Raw genomic sequence first — 23,016 nt, forward strand, 5'->3', positions numbered from 1 at the left:
AGCCCATTTTCCCTCATCTCCCTCCTTTTTTTTAACAGCTGTAATTCCAGATGCATCTGAGAAAAACAGCAAAATATAATAAAGTGGAAAAGCTCTAAATTATCCAGTATTCCTCTTCTTCTGAATGGCAACAGTAATGAGAGGCTGTGTTTACATTGTTTTATCCTCTTTCTTCTTCCCTTGCCTGATCGACTGGAAGGCTGGTCCTTCTAAATTCCCAGAGTGTTTTCCACCATGTTCTTAATTGGATTTTAACGATCATTAACTTAATATGCTTCAGTGTCTAAAAAAGCAAATGTAGTATGTGGCATATTTTGCCTGACAATTTTCTTATTTCTCTGCCTAGTGTGGGATCAGATAGGGTTAAAGGGCTAGATCACTTAAAAGGGTCCTGAGTCCTGGTGTGCTATGCATTTGTTGGCACAATATGACATTAATACAGCTTTACAGAGTCTTCCCTGCTGTGGAAAAGGACCTGTGTGGCTGTGGATGTGCAGGTGGAAAAAACAGTTCCAGTGTTGTCTCTTTTAAACACAGGTCCTAGATGTGTATAGAATGAATCAAATCTTGTCACCTTCCATGTAAACACTATTTTTCATGTGGCTGTTCTCTTGGGCATCGCTTTTTGTTCCCCTGTGAGCAGGCAAGATGCCTTGCTGCCCCAGTAGACCTCAGAAAGCAGCAGCTACTGCAATTTAGCAAAATTAATGAGTAGCTGTGAATTGTTAGTAAAAGTTATGCAACGATTTTCCATAACATATCATTTTAGAAGCAGTGACTTGAACTGCTTTTTCTTTTCCTATCCAAATATTTGTCTTTTCAAGGCACCAGCCAAGAGTTTGTCTTGTCTTGTCTGGAAGTATGATGAAATGAACTTTTCCAGTGTGTTTCATTTGGATTTGATGATTTTATGCCTGGAGTTCAACTTTCATTCACTTAATGTGCCACGATTAACAGAGACAGTGAGGTCCTGAACCTGTGAAAGTCAGTAGAAGATTTCACAGTATCTTTGGTATGATTCTGTTTATTTTTATGTAACCAAAGTATGCTTAAAGCTTTATTGCTGTAATGCCTTGGAAACTGCTTGCTGACACAGTCACAAGACACAGGTGTATTTCACAGAATCATTAAAACTGATTCCTTCAGTTCCTGCACTGCCATCTTAGTTGAGGTATTCCTGTTTCTGCTTAGGACTTACCCTTGGTCTTTCCTCTGCTGCTGGACAGCTGGAGAACAGATCTGCAGCTGATGAGGCTGGTGTCCTGCTCTGTCTCCTGGCTCTTTTGTTCAGGCTGGTGGCAGCAGAATTTTGCTTGCAGCCTTTCCAGCCCCTTCTTTATCAAAGAACTTGGGACAAATCTCAAAGACCTTCAAAAGTGTCTTATGGTAGTGCCTGTGGTGATTTTATCAATTTTATAACAGCTACTTTTAACTCTACAGATTTACTTTAAACTCTACAAAGTACAATCTTATTGTAATTACTGCTCGCAGCTTTAAGGGAGCTGGTGTGGACCATACTATTTTAAAGGTATAAGCTCTATTGATCTAAAGTATTCTGAGCGATAAACAGCTGCTCAGGTTGATTAAAGCTGAAGGGAAGCTGAAGCATTTAATCAATCTCCAAAGCCGCTCCAAGTATATTACAAAGCAATTGTGATTATTGCTATTATATGACAAGCTATATCATAATAAAGAACGAGGGATCATTTTTCTTGGAAGCATTTAGAGGTGTTGTGGTGCTTCTTCTCAGCCTGCCTCATGCTGTCACCTCTGAAGCTTGGCTAAGTGACAGAGCATGCCACTCAAGCAGACTAATCTTGAAGGGAAAATACGAGAGCAGGGCCTTTCAGCTCCCCAGAGCCTTCTCTTCCCTGTGTCTATCTCTGGCCGACAGCAAGTGCTCGGGGAAGAAAAACGAGAAAGAAGGCAAGAGTACAGTACTGCTGGCCGCATTGTAACTGCCTCTGATCCTTGCATCCTGCCTAGCTTGGGATGTTCTGGGCTGTGGGATATGTTTGTGCCTGTCTAAAAGTCCTGAAGGCATTTTTCTTTTATTACTTTTTTTAATCACTTCTTGAACCTTTCTTTGGACAGCCTTGGGCTTCACACCATCCCATGGTGGTGCATCGCACAGTGCTCTCACGTGGATTTGTAGAATAGCATTTTTTTGCTCTTGTTTTTCAACTTTCAGCCTAATGTTTTCTTTTTGTGCCTTCTTACTCTTGTGTTAAGAAAAGCAATGGATAGTAGTTATCCCTTAACCTTATCTATTTCACAGACACAGAGCTCTACCTTATCCTGCTCTGTTGTCTCTTTCTTTTCCAAGGCCTGTTTAGTCTCCCTTTTTTGGAAGGTGACTTATTCCTCTCACCATCCCTTTCACGTCTGCATCTGCCACCCTTCTCATTTTGCTGCATGCTCTTCGAAAGGGTGTAACCAGAATTTCAAATGTTACTTTAAGATGTGGGCTTTTCTAAGTTTATTATTTCTTTCTTTTTCAGGTGCTCAGTGATCTGTACCTATTGCATAAAACATACATACGTCATGCAATATTGAGGACATGGATATAAGATTTCTGAAAACTAAGGTGAAATAATCTCAGGTTTAAGATTCATCTTATGTTACATTTAAAATGTAAATATGGATAGTATATGAACAGAGTAGGACTCTTCCCCATAGAAAATATAATATGAAAACACATTAATATATACATTTATTAAACAAAGATTAATAAATAAATAGACAAATTAATAGATAAGTTTGCTAAACTTTACCCTTGCTGTAATTGCAACAAAGAAATTATAGTACTTTAGCCTGGAGAGGATAGCATTTACACAGGCTAACTTTTGCAGAGTGTCTTGTGTCAGTCCTCTCAGTGCTTTCTTTAGTCTTTCTCTACCAAAAATAGTTGAATTGTCTCAAAACCAGGAAGTCCATGCTGTCTGAAGGGACCTCCAAAGGCACACTGTTGGGAGCTTTTGCTTTTGCTGAACGCACCCCATACAAGCAAGGCAGACCTCCCTGGGTTAGCAGGCAGACACAAGATGCCCCTTCTTTTGTTTCTCTATTACGATATCTCTTTTGAAACTTTGATACATTTGAAGCCTCTCATGACCTTCACATGAAACCTTATGCATGATCCTAGTGTGCTGGAGGCTGAGCCTGGTGCAGTTCACTTTGTTACGTAAGATTTTTGTTGCAAGAACTGTTAAATCCTTATGGCAGTTTCACATGAGAGTCACAAGTCGTCTGGGAAACTTCTCCTGAGTTTCACTTTATAGTGGTATGAGAGTCTTGTGAGTCCTGTGAGTGTAGGTTTTTAAGCGAGAGTTTAGACCAGTAAATAAAATTTTAATTTGAAAACCTTGAGGCCCTCCATGGATGGATTTTTTGCCCTGTAAGAGGAGGTTTTGGGTGCTGGGCCTGTTCAGCTGGGGGAAGAGAGAGCTACAGGTAAGCCTAAGAGCAGCTCAGGTCCTTGACTTAGCTTGGCTAGGACTAGTTTCAGTGTGCTGAATGGGTTGGACAGCTGAAACTACAGACCTAGCTGTCAGAAGTCTCCCACTGGAGAGTGGGCCGTAGCAGTCTACTGGCAGTGGCCCTCCTGTCCTTAGGATGAAATTTGAGGAGCATTTCCTTTGCTCTCCTGTGTTAATTTAGTGGTGCCAGTCTGGTACAGCTACATGGCAAAACATCAGGGAACCAGTTCAGGTTAAAAGTAATCTTTCTTTTTTGTTCATTTGTTTTAACCAGCTTTAAAACTGATCCCTCCCACAGCTCCTTGAAAATTCATCTTTTTGCCACTGAGGCACAGGGCAACAGCAGGAACAGCCTTCAGGGAGTGCTTCACCTGGTACTGGGTTCCAAAGAGGCATTTCTCAAACTGTGGCTTTACAGTTAGTTTTTAAGAGCCCCCTGGAAATATCTCCCAATCCCATGGCTCCACGGATTGCCAGCTGAAGATGACCATTTGTGAAATGGCTTGGACTTCAAGCCAAGTCTGTGGCAAAAATAGACTGCAAAAACAATGAATCACAACTCGACACTGCTGCACAATACACTAACGCTGTTCTGCCATTTTTTGGGTTGCAATCTAACCATCTGTTAATTGGCCCCATTGCACATTGCTATGGGGTGCTGAGATTCACCGTAGGCCTACAGGATGATTGGTGTCTCCTGAGCCATTCAGGACGGGCCCTCGCAGCTTTTCAGGTCCTGCTGCTGTTTACATCAAGTGCCCCAAGACTGGCTGTCCCAGCTGCCATCCTCTGTCTGATTGCCTCTGTCTCATTGCTATTTTATGATCAGAGATTGTGTCTGAGCAGAAGGATGTGAGTGCATCACCTGCCTTCAAGAAAATCAGTCTGTGCCGAGGAGGACAGGATTTTTAGGCACTGCAGCTGTCAGTTAACATCACCTGGAAACCAAGTGTGATGCTTTGTGTGGGGTGGGACTGATCCTGCCCCCATCACTAAGCCTTGGCATTGCTTTCACAGGGATCAGAATAATTCCTGGCCAAGCTAAGACCCACTTCTATTTATGTTCCTTTCTAAAACTTTCTAAAACTAGTCTCTTTTTTCTCCACTGCACATATTTTCACATTTGTGCTAATGAAAGCACTGGATTGTTCCAGGGGATCACATGGAAAATATCTGTGAGCTTTGGCCATCTCTCTGAAACACTACAGTCAATTTGGTGTTTGCTTTGGCATGTTTCTGTGAAAGATTGTAGAGTGCTTGTGTTTATAGGCATACAGGGAAAGCGGGCTCCTGCTCATTGTGCCTTTGTGAGGCTGCCAGACTGTCTGGCCCCATCCATTCTGCTGTAAGTGAAAAGAGCCTCGCGAGCGTGCTGGGACCAGGATCTGCTAGGTACTATGCGTGGAAGCCGTTCTGTCAGCTTGAAAAATATCTTTCTGCCTGAATAGTGTTTACTCCCTGTTGTTACAAGTAACATGTAGGATTGCTTGTCAGTGAAGAAATTTTTCCTTCTTTTTTTGTTTCTTCCGTGTACTGGGCAGCTTTGCATACGGTGCATTCCGGTGGCCCTCCTGTAGTAGGGCAGCCAGCTGCCCTTTGAGAACAAGAGAGGATTTTTCATACAGAAGAATGAGAAGTAATGTGTGAAAATTGGTGGTGTGATGCAGCCCTGGTTGAAAGATTTGGACATTGCCCTTGAGAAAGGACTTACTTTCCTCCTGTAGCTCACTGCCTTCTGAAGGAAGATAAAACAGAGGTTTTCAGGTGGAAGGCTTTTCTGTCCAAAGTGAGATTTCTCTGCTCTGTGTAGAGAGATATTGTCCAGCTGAAAGCTCCTACAACACCCTTTGAGAAGATGAAGGATGACTCTAGCAACCCCTCTATTAATTTTCCTGTCTACAAGAAAGCTTGTTCTAAAATTTAATGGTATCTGTGAGCTCCTGATGAAAAATCATGGGCCACAGGACCTGGACTTGACTAGTAATTATAGAGTGCTTTGATATTGAACTTGAATAGCAGTTTGCAGAATTCAGGTCTCCTTTCCTTTTTCACGTGACAACAAATATTTATCTCAGATTTCCTCTTCTGGAAGGAATAGCTGCAAAACAAATGTGCATTGATGGGAATTGCCAGGTACCTGGACCCAACCTGTAGCCCAGCTATCCTTAAGTCCTGTCTGTAACTGCACTGAGTATTTGGAGGAAGATGCAAATACTGCTGGAATGGAAGGTTGCAACTAAACTGCAGACACACCTGCCCACTGCTTCCCGGAGAGTTCTGTCAGCTTTTGTTTCAAGCTGCAGCTCTTTTAATTCAGCAGGGGAGGTACAGTAGCTGATGCCTAACAATTAATATTTTTTGTTTTCTTTCAACTGTCATGCTTTGCCAGCCAGTTTTGCTTTACAAAATCTGTAAGTAGGGAAGATAGGTGTTTTCTTTTGTACAATGGACATGAAGGAATTAAAGGATTCAAGACTGTAAAACATTAATGAATAATTTAGGCTGTTTTTACAACAAATATTCATTCTGCTACCTACACAGACACTGGGCTCAGACATTTTGGTATCAGCAACAGAGGCAAACCGTCAGGAGCCAAAAGTAAATACACTTTTATTCAGTGTCAGCCATCAATCTCTTTCCAACTTTCAGGACTTACTCTTGTCAATTAGGGGCTTCTGCTTGAGAAACCTGGCCTGTTAGCTTGCAGTGAAAATGGATAGGACCAGGCACATTATCTGCACAAAGCTCCCCTGTGAGACTCTGTGCAGCCCAGCCAGCCTTGTTCCTCCTGCTGCTGTTCTTCATGTTGCTCCTGTGAATAAACAGTGCTGCACGTGCTTAGACCCATAAACTCAGACACTTGGCTTCTCTCTAAAGCAGCTGAACTACCTGAGACAGGAATAGCAAGAGCCTTCTCAAGAAAATCAGCCAGTAAGCTTCTCTGTGTCTTGGCCTGATGGTTTTGAGGGATATTCATGACATTATGGAGATTGAAGGAAGCCTAGGAATTTGCAGTTGCCTGGTAGCCTATGTCAGATTCCCTTAGTCCTGCCACTGTGAGACCTTTAGGCAAGGATTGTCCCTGTTGTAGCCTTTTAGTTTTTTGGCTGGAGGGTTTTGCCCAATATTTGGAAGTACTGAAAGCAAACTCTAAGAAGGCTTGCTCTGTCAAGAAAGCACCTTACCAAAGCTCTGCCTAGTACAGATGGATCAATCCTCCAGCTCAAGGGCTGTTTCATACTCTGTGCCTCAAAGCATTGAACACCCTAGCATCAACAACCAGCAGGGTGAGGAAGGACAGCAGGCCCCTGGATTTCACTAGTGCCAGGATTAAACATTTATTTCCACTTCTCAAACCACTGTGTCTGAGGGTTCAAAACACTGCTGTGCCTGCTTGCATCCCCCCTGCCAGGGCATGGGCACATGCTTCTGCAAAACCTGTCAGAGGTAAGCTGCTGCTGAGAGCTACACAGCACCAAGTGCAGCCCTGTGCATTTGAGAAGACAAATGAATCCAGAGGAAGAGGCTTTTGCTGTGCTGCTGCTATTTCAATGGGAAAGTGGAACCCTGAAATGCTCTGTTCTACTTCAGTAGCTCTAAGAGGAGCCTTTCTCCAGAGGTCTCTGGCACCCAGACTAATTGAAATACCCGCAAAGGGCTCTTCTAAACCTAATTCTTCCCCATGTTTTCTTTTTTTTTTTCCTATTGCCCTCCTGTCTACACCCTCTCTTGAAGAAAAAGCTTTAAAACTATTTTTTTAGAAAGGATTCAAATGTAATTTGGATGAAGTTAATGTGAAGTCAAGGTTGATTGCTCATCCCCCTGAAACCACCAGCAGTGACTGGGTGCCAGCGAGTGTGAGAAGGTTCAAACACAGCTGGGAAACTTGTGAGCAAGCTGAACAAAGGGTGGGCTGGAGGCTGGGGATCTCTGCTCCCCCTCCCCCTGTGTGAGTTTCTCAGCTCACGCCGAACCCTTTGATCTCTGTCCAGCACGGGGTTATGTGACAGCCTGGGCTGGGGCCAGGGATGTATACATGGGTGGAGGCTGCTGTAATCTTCATATGCCCTTGATCCACCCTGTACCCTTATTTCCACAAACACTGTCGCATATCACAGTGGGGTGCATCACTGCCGGTGCTCCTTCAGCTACAACACAGAACTGTCCCTGCCAAGCACAGCTCCCCTTTCCAGAAATCTCTGATGGCAACATTTTTGAAAAGTGTGCTTGTATTTTGTAACCATTACTCTATTTTTGCCAAGCGCACTTGTATTTGAGACTGAAATACAACACTGTGAGTACAATAGTGCTATTCAGCACACAGAGTTCGTGTCTTTCAGGAGTGGCTGTTCTGGGAGAGCTGCACAGGCGAGCATGGCTATCTTGGGAAGGTGCTGCTCATGACGAGAGCACTGCCAGAATCTTACTTCTGGAAGCACATTCTCCAGACCACCTGCTTTAGGGCAGTATTTTAGCTCCATATTCCTCTAATAAGGATTTTAGTACTGCGCTTAGTGGCTATTAAGAACTCTTGAGTCCAAGATAAGTTCTTACAGATGTGCTACCATTATCATTCATACTTGAATGTTGACATAGTAATCTGCAAAATGAGCTGAAACTCTTGAAGAAAAAGGCTAATTGTCTCTAAGGTGAAGTGGATGGGAATCAGTGATGGGATGCAAGCTGTGATCCCTTGTGCTTTTCAGTTGCATTTGTTTGTGGCCATTCACCATCAGAAAGTGGGAAGAGGGACCTGGTTTCTCCTGTCTGCCTCTGCCACCGTGTCTTTGGGTAAGCTGCCTTCAGCACAGTGGCACAAGTAGACTTTAGGTGTTTGAAGACTGACAGCAATATGTGGCATGTCAGATTAAAAAAAAAAAAAAAAAAAAAAAAAAAAAAAGAAACCCTCTATTTTCTATTAAAACCTACAACAAAACAGATATGGATTCCACTCTTCTGTATTATTTCCTATTTATTTTGGGATGGCCAGAGGACCCTAAAGGAATTGTAGCATTCCCTCGCAAAATATTTTTTGGCTAATTCCTATAGTATGGTCATATATGGCCGTCTGGTTAAGTGACACCAGGTTTTCCTAAGTGGTAGATCCACTACTCCTAGCAGGTCACAGTAAGGATGTTGCAACCGTGCAATTATTTTTCTAGTGCAAATGCTGAAACTAGCTGAAGAAGATTGAGAAATCTAGCCTGTCTCTCTTCAGCTCCCCCCTCCCCCCAAATTACTTCAAAGGTCAATGAAATGCAGTTTTGCCCAGACAGAGGAAAAACCGTGTTGTGGAGTCTCCTCTTCCTTCACGTTCCAGCACAACAGGACCAAAACAATACACAGGCAAGTGTGTGGAGCACGAGACTGTGAAACTGCCATGAGCCTGCCAGTTGTGCAGCTCAGAGTCCCTCTGCAGCCACAAAGAGGGGCCAGGGTGTGTAGGGGCAATTGCCCAGGGCTTGGGCATGAGTAGGGGGTCATGCTGTGCAATGGTGATGCAGAAAAGCAGGTCTGACTTGGGGACCTGTGGGTCTTCTGCCCTTCCTGTCCACTGCTTACAGGGAAGCTGCAGCCAGGTGAGCTCAGCCCCTGCTCTGGGACAGTAGTGCTTGCTGCTCTGCTACGTAAGAGCATCCCCTATCCTGTTACTCTGCTAGTTACAGAGGTAATAATCCTACATCGTGGACAAAGATAGACTATTTGATGCTCAACTGGGGAATAATCAATCTCTTTGTATCTTGTAGAAGTTGCAGCTGAAGGAGCCTGGGGTACCTTTGTGCCTATTTACTTATTACTGCATCCACACTGGGAGCTGTGGTGCTGCATTAGGACAGAGGGCAAATGCCCAGGGCTGCTCCCTCTACAGTGCCCTGGAGCTTGATGTCACCCCAGGAGCAGCTCCCAGATTGCTCTGCAGCATCCATCAGCCCCAAAGATCTGGATGAGGATGTGGCCCTGATCCTGCAAGTCCGCCCGGAGGTGAGATGCTGTGATGCGCAAGGATTGAGGGAAAAATTAATCTGATTTAGGAAAGCTACCTGTCTTTAAGATTATTTTGAATGTTCAAATTTTTTTTATGCAGCATTTTAGAACATTTCAGCTGCTTCCATTTAGAATTCAATTCCTCTCCCTTTTAATCAATAGCAGGACTTAACAAAACAATATCTCACAGGAGACACAAGCACACGGTGCTGAACAAAGCAAAAGAGCCACTGGCTTACAGCAACAATTGCTGCTACACAATGGATTTTCAAAGCTCAGTATATATTTTGTTCCTACTGGGAAAACTATAACAAGACTGAATTAGTGGCTAAGCTTGCCAAAGGGAGAAATTAAACTGTGACGACTTGTCTGACACCTTGAAGTACCTTTATTTATTTTGGGGGAGAGGACAGCATGGGGAAATAAAATGCCTATTAGGGAAAATTATTTTCTGTTGCTTTTCAAAGTGTACAGCAGATCTGCGTGCCTAAGGGCTTAATCCAGGTCAGGGATCAGGAGTACCTTCTGGTGGCTCTTGAGAGGAGCTGACAAGTGTGGGGATGCTGCCCACAGATCTGGGGACGTGCAGGGGTGGATGTAGGAGTGTGCCTTTCAAGGGCAGGATGGTCTGGGAGTCCCTTGTCCTTGCCAGGGAAGCCTTGGGGTTGGTTTGCAGGTGGCTGTTTGGTGAGGGAGAGAGAAGAGGGAGATACTATGTGAGAGCAAAGCAAATTCCCTTCCCTCTTTGTGGCTGGTCACCCCTGAGCTTGCAAACTTGGCTTCTCATCTGTGGATCTTGACAGCTCCTTGCTCTGGCACTAATGGGTTTCAAGAGCTCCCAGTGAGTTGTAATCACCTTGGTTCAGGGCTCAGCTTGCACCTTTACAAGCACCTTCACCCCTTGCTGTTAACCTGTGGTCTCCTCTATTCGGCAGCTGAGCTTGTAAATTCATGTAACCAAATAGCTGTGCTGTTAACTGCCTGCACGAAAGTGAACAACACATCCATCTTCCAGTGCCCAGCCAGCAGCCTAATGACACTGCTCACCGTGCTTGTGGGCAGCCTTTCAGACATAACTAACTCTGGCACTGCAAAAACAATTGTTTCAGTGCTCACACAGGCCACATGGCTCATCTGGGCAGAGGAGGGAGGTTGTGCAGGCAGAAGCCTTCCCACGGCCTGTCCCCGTGCACCAGTGCCCTGTGCCATCGTCATCACATTCCACGGTCTGATGGCTGGCTAGGGAGAACTTCACCCTGCTGGTAAATTGTGCCTCACGCCCAGAGCAGCAGCCTGCTTGCAGTGGTTTTATTTTCGATTGTGATTGATGTTTGACGAGTCTTTTTTAAAAGGCATGCCTCAGTTTTGCTGTCTGTAACCTGAGAGCAATTTTCTAAAGTGAAGTGCCACTAGGACAGCCGCTAATGAAACACTGAATGGCGCTGAGGTTTTCTGGCCTCTCTGCTTTTTGCTGAAGTCACTGGCTTGAATCCTCTAGTCTTGAGATTGATCTTGTCACGAAGATTGTCTGAATGCCGTCCTGGCTTCTTATGACCGAGTGTGGAGGAGGCTGGGCTGCAAGTTCAGCCTTTAGAGACCCCAGAGAGGAGCTCAGCTAGGGACAGCACTGAGGGAGACAAGGCGTGCCTGCTTCCACTGGTGCTTGTGTCACTACTTGTTAGTGGAGGAGAAACAGTGCAGCTTTCTGTCTGCCAGTAACTTAGACCTGCCACTGGCAGAGATCTGATATGTTACCTTCCTCGCCCCAAAGCAATCACAAGCAATCAAAGTTGGGAGCACACGAGCTGACAGGGGTTGAATGGTCATTGCTTTTCTTTATTTGCTGGCTGCTTACGTGCTGCAACAGGCACTACAAGAGAATTTCTTAATTAACCGGGCTCTGTCCTGGGCGGCACATGTACGCTGCCAATGGGCACTATAAAAGCGTAGTTATTGCACTTTGGCTTGGGAAAAGCCCTGGTGCAGTTGTATTGTTAAGGAAACAGTCTTGGAGGAAGGGAGAGAAGGAGACTGGTCTCCACTCCAAAGGCTGTTTGTTGTCTTAAACATGGCTGGATCTAACCTCGGGGGAGGTGGAGGGTTAATTTGAGCTGCCTTTGAAAACAAATTTGAGCAGCGCACAGCAAGATCTCAGGGAAGCAATGTTTATAATCTGTATCCTGCTTCAAATTGTATCGGCACCGCGCTTCTGCCCCACTGCCAAAATTAGCTGCAGTCACCAGGAAGCAGCTGGTCCCAAGCATGAGACCTTGCACTCGGCCAGCGTTGGGTAGCTTTCATACAGTTATGAGGATAGAGTTTTTCCTGGCTGTTGAGCATCACCTACTCTTTGCCTTTGCAGCAGCAGCAGGAAACTTCTCATATGTGGAGGCTGATCCAGTGCTCTTAATCATGCACAGTTCCTGCTGATTTTAGCAGGAGAATTGTTTTACAGTGCATAGTTGAAACGTGTTCCTCGAGAGGTGGTCTGTCTTCTGTCCTCTCTGAAGGAGGGAGGGGAATGAGTTGCTCTGCCAGCTGTCTGCCTGTGCATCATTAGAAGCGTACAGGCTATGATACGCAGTCCTTAAATTTAAACAACAGTATTAGGGATTTTGTCAAGCTAGGTAATATTGAATCCACAGTGGTTGTCGATTAGCTTTGCTATCTGTTAAATCCAGGGTGCTTTCAGCTTTTAATTCACTCTGCATAAATTAGTGCACTCCTTTCCTTCATCCTCTTGAAAATGAATAGCTGCTTCTCCCTCCAGTCCGGACCATGGAATATTTGAAAAGTAGCAGTACATTAATTTCTGCCCCAGCAGAGCTTTGCAGGAGAAACAGCTCTTTAGGTTGTTCTGTGGCCACAAAATATTTGAAAGAGTTGGTGTCAGAGCTTTTTTTAATTATTTAAACTATTGAGTAATGCAAACAAACAGAAACAAAGGAAAATAATTGAGGAGGGAAGGAATTCCTCTGCTCTCTCTCTGCTGTTGCAGGTTTTACTCTGACAGGCCAGCTTTGCATTCCCCAAGGTAGAAACTTTTATCCTGTCTTTGTGACTGGTTTACTTCCCTTTTCTCCTGGGGCAGGGGGAAATGAATAATTTCGGCCTTCCTCCTGTTTCTTCACCTTCATCAGGAAAGAGGAGATGAACAATGCCAGGACCCTGCTCATTCGTTACTCTCTTCCCTTTTCTTTCTCATCACCAGAAGACTGAAGAGGGAAATGATGGCAGGCGCTCAATATTCACTCATCTTATCAATCCACCTCTTTAACTGCTTTTGTTGTTCAGTGGCATGATGGTCTTTGGCTTGTTATTTACCAGCTGTTTAATTTAAATCTATCCCCATCAGGGAGCTAAAAGATCCAGTCTTAGAGCTCTTTCGCAGGATTTGTCTAACCACTCTCTAAATTATTTAACATGGCTCTGAACTGTTTGGAGATTTTTTTTTTCCTTTTAAGCACTATGATTTGATTCAAAACATCTGTGAATCTTTGATTCAAAAAATCACAAATGACCTTACATCTGGGCAACAGCTCTGTCTTGAACCTGGGTAGGGTCAAGTGTGCGAGTTGTTTGAAAAGCCTGAAATTCCTGACATGTTGAAATTCTTTTCCTACTTGTTTGTTGACAGAAGATGGGCAGGGAAGGCAAGGCAAGGCAAGGCAAAGCAAGATCAAGATGCTGTGCCGCAGGGCCAGAAGTGAATAGAACATCTTGTTACGGAAATAGCCACGAAAATGCTCCTCCCTGCATTAGAAAAGCAGCTATTTAAAGCATAAAGGATCAATTGCCAGTCCTCTTTGCTGCTGTTGTCATTTGGATGTGGCATGTGCAAATAATATTTCCTCATGAAAGAAAACTTCCAGCAATGACAGCACTGCTCTGGCGTATCCTCTCCCAAAGGGGAGAAATCAGCTCATCCATAGAAATGGCGCCTCCCTCTGAAAAGAATCCCCAGGATATGGGTTTTGTTTTTCCTCTAAGACTTTAGGCAAGTGGATTTTGATCCACTAATGACATCAGGGTGATGCAATTTTTAAGATGCATTTGGACATTAGGGTTATATAGGACAGTGCTCTTGTTAAAGTAAAAATACACGGAGAAAGTGAACAATCTATGTGATGTAGAACAAAGCCCACTTTCCCCTAAGATAGGCATAATAAAACTAGCAGTATATGCCTTTGAAAGAGATTGCTTTATCTTTAATGATGTCAGTGAGCAAAAATCCTTTTATTCTTGGCAAATCCCAGTGGGGTGATATCTTTCAAAAAACTGGAAATATCAAACATAGATTTTCCAGGGAGGTGAACCCATGCTTGGCTTAAGCACCCTCAAACTTTCCTCTAGCTGAGACTCACATCTCTATCCCTGCTCTACAGCTCAAGCCTGCTGCTGTTTGTTATTGTTTGCATTACTTCAGGGCCCACTTAGGGATTGTACAAAATGTTCTTTTAAAAAAAGTAAATATTGAAGTGTCCGTACAGCATTTGAGAGAAACACAATCTTTTTGTAAGGTGCTGCCATCTGATCATTGCAGAAGTACAGAAAAGAAATCTTGGGGACATGCAGGGTGCTGAGGCTTTGGGGATAAATGTTTCCACAGTATTAGGGGCTAGGAGTCATCCTCATTTCCATGTAAGCCCCTGTACCAAGTGAAGGGAGAGCAAGAAACCTTTGAGGAGCATTTATATGTCCAATGTAAGTGAACATAAAGAACTCACTGGACACAGGGATTGGACAAGATTTAGACCACCTGAGCCTGGATTTTAGAGCTAAGGATCTCTTCTTGTTTTAGCAAGTCCTAGCTGAGAAATAATTGTTGAGCAACTCTGTGGCTGAGTCCTAAGGGCTGTGAAGATACAACAGAGTTGATGGAGATGCCAGAGATAGAGATCATTGTCTTGTCTCTCCTATATTTATCTCCTTTTCTCTAAACTCCTTGTTTTATTTTTATTGGGATTTTCTTTGAATTAACCCTATTAAACGCATCACTAGCACTGAAATTTGCCGATGCCAATAAACCCATCTGTTTTATTAACTAACAGCAGTCTCTGGAGTGTTTCTCACTGGCTGAGACATGAGCAGCCCTTTCTGCTGTCTCCAGCGCTGTGTGTCAGCCCAGGGAACAATGGGAGGGAACCCAGGAGGTCGCTGGCAGGAAGTGCTGCTTCCCCTGGATAATTAACCGGCTGGGAGACTGAGGAATGAAGATAGCACATAAGACACACACAGTACAAACTGCTAAAACAATAAACAAACAAACCAACGACCATCACTTCCTTTTCTTATATTGTTAAGGCTGCTTCCTTAACTCAGGTTGCCCCAAACCCACCCCTCAAAAAGCAGCCTTTTAGGCTCATAAATTCTTAACCTCTTCACTGACAGTTCTTGCTGAAGGCATAAATCAATTTTTGCCAAGGTGATGGCCAGCACAGGATCTGTGGCTTCTCCTTGGTGCTTGCTAGATAAACTGGATATTCCTGTTTCTGAAAGTGATAAAGGCGCTTTTACCAAAAATTCAGTAAAGAGAGACTTCTTGGCCATGAGGCTGCATGGTTATAACATCCTGGTAGCAGAGCTGCTCCTCCTGTAGGTATCAGCTTCCAGATCAGGTGACACAGTCTAGCTCTGAAGAGGTTAATTTCCAGAGAAGCTGGCCTCAGAGCCAAGACCTGAAGGAAATCTGAATCAGGGCTTTGTGTCTCAAACCCAGCTTTCATTTCAAGCCATCCTCTGATGTGCCATTGTTTCACCATCTCTGTTAGAGGGAGCTGCACAGCCAGTGCTTGCTACCATCCACACCAGTGAGCATCCAATTGCACACTCCCACTGAGATCCTCTCCTCTGACTCCAGGTAGACTTATTTGCATGGTTTTCTCCCCCATCCAAACCATTCTTTGGAGAAGTTGCTGTTTTGTTTTTTCTGACCTGCTAGCACCAGAATTATGAAAACAGATATCGGGCAGTGGCAATGCCAATCCCCGCCTCCCTCCAGCTAATTTTTCCAGATGTCTCTTGAAGAGCAGTCAGAGATTGTTTTTGTGCACAGTGTCATGTGTGTATTTAACCCATGGAGGCCAGTGCCAGTGGCCCCAAGAGGTGAGGTGACTATGCAGCCCACATCCATCACATATAGATACCAGTCTGTGGATCTCATTTCACCATGTCCTCAGCAAAACACTGCAGGCGGGAAGGCACAGCCAAGGATTTTTGGTGAGAATTAGACTGATACTGCTGGAACTGGGAAATTTGGTTTTCAAAAGAGATGCTGATGTTTCTCATCATCACCCTGCAGATTCAGAGCAAGGTGGGAGCAGTGGTACTCAGGACAGGGGCCTGTGGCCCGTCCCTGGACTGGCCTCCTCCTGGCAGCACTGACAAAGTCTGTCCTGGGGCAGGTCCTGCCTGCTTCTGAGTGCTCCCAGCTGGCACCTTATTTGTTATTACTTTAAATACCTGCTGTTTGTGTTAGGCACAGCAAGAAACCTAGTAAACTGAAAAGGTGACATTTAAAAAATGAAGTCTCTCAATTAGACATTTAATCTGTCTAATAAGGAAGTAATCTGCTAAATATCATGTCTAACAGTTATGCAGTAAGTGCCTATCATACAACCATAGAATTATACACTCAGAGAATCATAGAATCACAGAACAGTTTGGGCCAAAAGGGATCTTAAAAATCATCTAGTTGCAAGCCCTGTGCCATGGGCAGGAACACCTTCCACCAGACCAGGTTGCTCAAAGCCCCATCCAAGCTGGTGTTGAACATTTCCAGAGATGGGGCATCCACAGCTATGGGCAAGCTCTTCCAGTGTCCCACCACCCTCACAGTGAAGAATTTCTTCCTGATATCTAATCTAACTTATCCTCTTTTAGTTTAAAGCCATTCCCCCTTGTCCTGTCACTACACACACTTGTAAAAAGTCACTCTCCAGCTCTCTTGTAGCTTCCCCTTAAGTACTGGAAGGCTGCTGTAAGATCACCTTGGAGCCATCTCTTCTCCAGGCTGAACAATCCCAGCTTTCTCAGGAGCTCCAGCCTGTCCTATGAAGACAGGCTGAGCAAGCTGGGATTGATCATCATGTCCCCCGGGCTTGCTCCAGCAGGTCATATCCTTCTTATGTTGGGGCCCCTGAGCTGGATGCAGAACTTCAGGTGGGGTCTCACAGGGGCAGAGCACAGGGTCAGTATCCTCTCCCTTGCCCTGCTGACCATGCAGATACAGTTGGCTTTCTTGGCTGCAAGTGCTCTTTGCCAGATCATGTTGAGCTTCTTGTCAGCAGACAGCCTCAAGTCTTTCTCCTCAGAGCTGCTCTCAACAAATTCCCTGCTCAGCATCTACTTGTGCTTGGGGTTGCCCTGACCCAGGTGCAGGAACTTGTTGCTCTTTACGAGATTTGCACAGGCCCATCTCTCAGACCTGCCAAGGTCCCTCTGGATGGCATCCCTTTCCTCCAATGTGTCGACCACACCACCCATATCAAAACGTATCTATTGAGGTGTGGTTTAACACATGGTGTTTAATAATCCATGAAGACTCTCCTGCTTAATCTAAATTACATTTATAGCCCACAGATTAAGGTGTAGTGCTGGAAGTTTTGCCAGTAAAACTGTTGCTTTAAGTGCTGTGGTACCTGAGGCACCTGTGTGCGGTGGCTGGGAGAATGGGGGTGACTTTGTGCATCGGGGTGCTGCTCACAAACCCCTCCAGCTGGGTTGAGGCCTCCCTTCTCCCCTGCCCTTCCCAACAGAGGAGCTGTGGCTCCTGTTGTCCTGCCTGGCACCTCCTCAGAAGTCCTCTTCCCCTGCCCTTCCCAACAGAGGAGCTGTGGCTCCTGTTGTCCTGTTGTCCTGGCACCTCCTCAGAAGTCCTCCGTGGTGGCTTTGTACCCTCACTGGAGCACATCTACAACATCTGCTGCTTCCAGCTCTGGCATACCATCATATGGACAAAATCAGGCATAGAGGGAAAATCTTCAATGCTTCCTGTGTGTCTAGCTGAAGAGATGAGAAGAGACGTGGGACATCACATGGAGACATAATGAAAACCAGTTATAGAGATTAGGGAGTGTGGTAGGAAACCAGCCACTAATGTGGATTATCACAGAAAATATCCACTGTTTTGTGCCATACATCCTGCTGGATGCTCTTCAGTTCCACTCAGAGCTGGAGCTCCAGCAATGCTCTGCATGCTGTCAGCCATGGCAGGCCACCCCAGATCAGGTGTTCTGCTGCACTCAGGAGAAATAGTGGGTGTTATGGAAGGGACAAGGGACTGTGGAGCCTGCTGCTGTGCTGTGACTGACATCTGCTGAGTGCTTGTGACATGCTTTTTTGAGAGGGAGGAACACCTCTCCCTCTCGGGGAGATCAGCCTTCCTCTCACAGAGAAATGTCTCTCCTTGACAGGTTTACATCCTCAATACCCGGTATATATTGGCATGTTTAAGGAATCAGTGTTTTTGAAGCTTTTCTTTTCTACTGCCAAAATCCTTCTCTGTCACAGTGTGTCATTCCCCCCTTTGTCCAAAACAGCGCAGAGTCAAGTGGAGAAGTGATGGATTTGCACATTGAAACTTCAGTGCAAAGGAAGAAATGTGGAACAAACTCTTCCTGAGCCCAAGTCCTTAAATTTCAGAGGGTTTCCAGCAGCCAAAGCCACTTCTATGGTGCCATTCCCCTGAATTCTGCAAAATGATGCCATGTTCAACCAACTGCAGAAGCAAGAGGTGGAAGAGTAGTGCTGTGGGAACAGCTTTGAAAGGAGCTGGGAAGGGACAGGTGTGCCACTACATCAGGGAGGTGCAGTAAAAACCCCAGCTCCTGCTTTTGTGTCATGAATCAATGCTTCCACCTAAATCTCCTTGCTAACTGATTCATTACAGTATGTCATGCTAACAGTAGGCTTCTGCTATATGCCTCTTTTCCCAACGTTATACAAAAAAAAAAAAAAAAAAAAAAAAAAAAAAAAAAAAAAAAAAAAGGGTTTTACAGTTCAATAACAGTTCAAGTGTTTACAGTTTAAATTAAATAGCTTTATTTCTCATGGAAAAGATAGGATGTGTGCTGTTTAAGACTTTACATAAGGTGTGGATGGATCATCCAGAAGATTATGGAAACTCATTTTTTAGGCACCAGAAGTCCTCTTGTTTCTCTCTTTGTAAATGCTCAGTGATTCTGTGCAGTGAAGTTGCTCTGAGAGCCTCAAGGAACAGCACAATTAGACATGGAAACTAACTCCCTGTTCTCAGAGGACCAAGACACAATCCCTAGCTGCCTGTGGTACTAAACATGATATAAAACCACCTTCACCAGGAGCTCCCAGATTCTCAAAACCCTCTGGATGATGTACTTGAGAGACTCCTAAAAGTATCATAATTGAATTGCAGTCATTGGATTGGAAAGGCAGGTTCCTTCCTTCCTTCCTTCCTTCCTGCCTTCCTGCCTTCCTCCTCCGTCCGATCCTGAGTCCATGTGAGGCAGCAAATGTCACTTGGAGAATCACTGGGTTAAGGGGAGCATGCCTGTTCTGCTGTTGGATTTTCCATTCCTTGCACCTCTTACTGAAGAATGGAAGAGGCACCCAACTTCAGGCGTTGAAGCACACGATAACACACACTGTGTGTTTGCCACTGGGGACCCTGGTTTCCATACCAGCTCTGGCTGTAAACCTAATGGGATGGCTGAACAAGGAGATTGGAAGAGATTGGAGGATACAGTTGGGAGATGTATGTGACAACTTGCTTCCTTTACAGTTTTAGGCAATGAGACCATACTAAACACTTTACCTTTTTCTTGTGCTGAGTGAAAGAGAAAAAGAGAGTGCTCGGAGCTCATTTCCAAAGAGACCAGATCTCTAGGTGGGCAGGATGCAGGGCACTAGTTCTATTAGAAAATGTTGGGGAGTATTACACAGTCTCAGCCACTTGAAAGTAAATGTCAGCTCGTGTGTGGCATGTCAGAGTATTTTGACACAGGTAGAAAGAACACCATAGCATACTTCTTGATTTATCCACTCTATTTAAGGTTAATCTGGCCTTTTAACTACATGTCCACAGAGGAAGAAACTAATTCATAAGTGGAGAAACTACATTGTCCTGAAGTGCAATAAGTCTGATAGACTTGGGGTAAACTTACACCACAAAAAATTCTGTTCTAACTGATCCTTATTCAGAAGTGATTAACCACCTTTTGTGATACTTCTAGCATGAAGAATACATTTTCCATAAAATGCTCCCAAAACTAAATTTTACTTATTGTAAGGTCTGGGACACCTGCATCTTGTATTTGGCAGAGTTAGGCAAAAAATAAAGGACCTGGTTTTGCAGCCACTGCTCTTCTAAGGAGGAACCTTCAGGGCCAATACTCAGGTCCTATGTTGCATTGTATGTGGGCCAGTAGTGATAACAAGTATAATCTCAAAAACCAAAACAGCAGCTAAACAGCAGTGGAAAAGATGTGCCTCAGTTGCATTGGTAGTGAACGGAGGCAGTGGTACACCCCAGCTCTTCTCTGCACCAGCATGGTGCCTGGGAGTCACAAGAGATTTTTAAGCTCTTTGGCTTTCCCTTTCTTCCCCCAGGGCAGGGCTTGCCAGTGTTGGGTGGGCAGCAGGTGCTGGGTGTTTGCAGGTGCTGAGTGACTTATATCATTGAATGGGATGGGGCTGGGGGAGGCTGGAGGTGTTTTCCTGTCCTGTGCTCCTGTAGCAGGTAGATCATGCTCACACCAGGTCTGGGGCATAAGGGCACATTGGGGTTAGTGCTCCTGAGAAAAATGTCTCTGCCCTGCTGCTCCTGGCTTCTTCCTAAGCAGTGACAGGGAGGTCTGCTGCAGACTTCTCAAGTAGCTCTGATACCAACCTAAGGACTATGTGTGTTCAGAGGGATATATGGACAAATGTATAATTTGCCAGAGCTAGTATGCCCACAGACTGCGATGCAGGAGAATTGTCAGAGCTGTGAGTGCTGGCAGATGATTTCAGCTGCTTTCTGCAATGTGTGACCACAGCAGGGTGGTGGGCAGCACAGAGAAGAGACAGAAGTGGAAGAGGAACACTGTGACTTTCTTGTATTCTCTCCTGTGAAGACACAGCTTGATTCAACTAATGGCAGTAATTGGAGATAATACTTTGCTGAGAGTTTCCTATTTCCTTTATAATTAACCCTGGGGAACTTATATATTTTCTTACCTACAGCAGTCTGTCATATGTGTGGTGAGAATTTGTTGAATTTTTTTTCATGTTTTCTTTTTCTGCCTTTCTGCCCTGCATGCCCCACCTCCCTCTGTGCTCCAATTCCATGACAAAATTTGGCTTTCTCCACTCATAGATAAATGGAACATCACTGATGGAAATTGCCACCTCCTATCTGTGAGCTGATAAAGAGGAAGTGTTTTGGGCTCATGGCCAAGAGTGGCACCTATGAAGTCACTATTGATAGTTGCTGTTCTAAAGGCATAGGCCAAAGGTGGCACAGACATGTTAAGTGACTTGCTGATACCAGCTGCTAGAATTAGAAACACTTCAGGGTCTTGGCGTGGTCTGAGAAGAAAGTTTTTATAGTTCCTGTTTCCCTGGCAGGGAGATTAGCGAGGATAGCTAAAGCAGAATTTAGCTTTAGATTTGGGTGTTTATGCCAATTAATCATTTGCTCAGATTCCCAGTTCCCTACCTGAAAAAAAACATTAATACACCCAGAGCTGAAATCAGGACCCAGCCAGGCCTCTGTTTTTCTTTTGCTATCTTTCTCTGCCCCCAACTAGCTCACACAATCTGTGTCCTGTGAGAAGCTCAGCCACACTGTAGGCAGATGTAGGCAGATGTAGGTGGATGTCTGCTCAGTGGCTGTATCTGTCCTTTCTTCATAAGCTCATCCCTGGATAAGCATATGAACTTCCTGAACTTTAGGTTAGGTCCACATCTTTGTATTTAGCCTAAATTTTTGTCTCTTTCCAATGAATTTTTGTAATTAGTGTCTGAATCTGCTTGTGCTTTTGGTCTTTGCGCTATCTGTTGGCAATAAATTCCACAGTTTAACTGGTCCTTTGTGAAAATGCACGTCTTTTGCTCCTTTTTGTCTTTCAGCCTGATGATTTCTATGACAACTCCCATCTTTTGCATTGCAAAGATTAGTGAGTAGTATTCCCTGCTGAGTTTTTAGAAGCATTTCTGATAATCATTCTTGACATTCTGCATGATTTTCCTCAATCACAGATCTCCTTTTTCAAGCTAAGAAGTCCTGTGCTGTTTAATCTTTTCTTATACACTAGCTATATGACTGATGATAATTCCACAGTTAGTAAAAAATTCAGGTACTACCGAGAACTAATAAATTGCTTGAACAGACTGAGAGAAAAATTTTGTTTTTCAATCCACAGAAACCTCATTCAAGATAGGAGGAGGTGCAATGTAAAATGCAACTGAATAGTCTTCTAAAAATGGCTACCTTAGTATAGTATTATGTCTTGGGCTTTTTAGAAGACCACAGTTTTCCCTACCAATTCAACAGCACAGAAATCTAAGCAACTGCCCTAAAATTATATCCATATTAATTATTTTTGAGCACTGTCCTTTCCCTGTAAGATCTGAAATGAGAATTAGTATTTTTCAAATGCTTCATATGCTACATGCTCATGAGGACAAATTACACGTGTTGTACCTACAAATACCCATGGCTATGTATTTTTAATTTAACTAAGATACTGATGTCAGTAACCAGAGAGACAACACAGATGCTTTGGGTCTCAGACCCAGATGTTTTGGTCGCTGTGACAACACCTGTGCTGACACTGTTGGCAGCACAAGCAGCCCCAACACAACTGCTGTCGCTGCACAGTCCTCAGAGGAGCAAACAAACCTGGTCCTCTCGTGGCAGAGCCCTGGGTAGCAGCCTGAGCATGATGCAGAAGTTTATCTTCATTGCAAAGTTACCTCAGAAGCTGAGGGGAAGGCATGAGTGAAGCTGTTAATATTTTACTTTCTTTGTTCTCTGAAGAGCAGAGGGAAGAAAGATCTAGTTTGCTGTTGCTTGGAACAAAGCAAGTGGGTTTTGTTTTCCTCTATTCACATTAGAATGTGCAACATAGGAAGGGACAGAGATGAGGACATCCCAGTCAGGCACTTGTGCCAAAGTGGGAAGGAAATGACAATAGCTCCGATGTTTTAGCAACTGGCAACATGGGGAATTCATTTAAACGTGACTTAGTGAGTCGGCTACCCTGTGTAACCAATCTTTCACAGGGTCACTGGAGTGATTTAATGTTTCATTTCACACTCGTTAATAAATTAGTCTTTCTTTCAGTGACTTTGCAAGTATACCTTAAGAAAGGCAGGATAGAGGTGGAGAAGTGCTTAAAATACTTTACACATAACCCACTTTTTATTTGTGCGTTCGTAAACAACTTATTTCAGTCTTGATGCATTATATCTGCATGAACACAGATGCCAGGCAGTGATGTTCACACATATCTTCCAGAGAGGAGCAGTGCTTGATGATTTGGCAAGATGTCAGTGCTTTGTTAAAATTCTACAGGTATAATTGGTGACT

Source organism: Pyrgilauda ruficollis, unplaced genomic scaffold (genome assembly GCF_017590135.1).
Source record: "Pyrgilauda ruficollis isolate IOZ18807 unplaced genomic scaffold, ASM1759013v1 scaffold4, whole genome shotgun sequence".
In the NCBI taxonomy this organism is placed as follows: domain Eukaryota; kingdom Metazoa; phylum Chordata; class Aves; order Passeriformes; family Passeridae; genus Pyrgilauda; species Pyrgilauda ruficollis.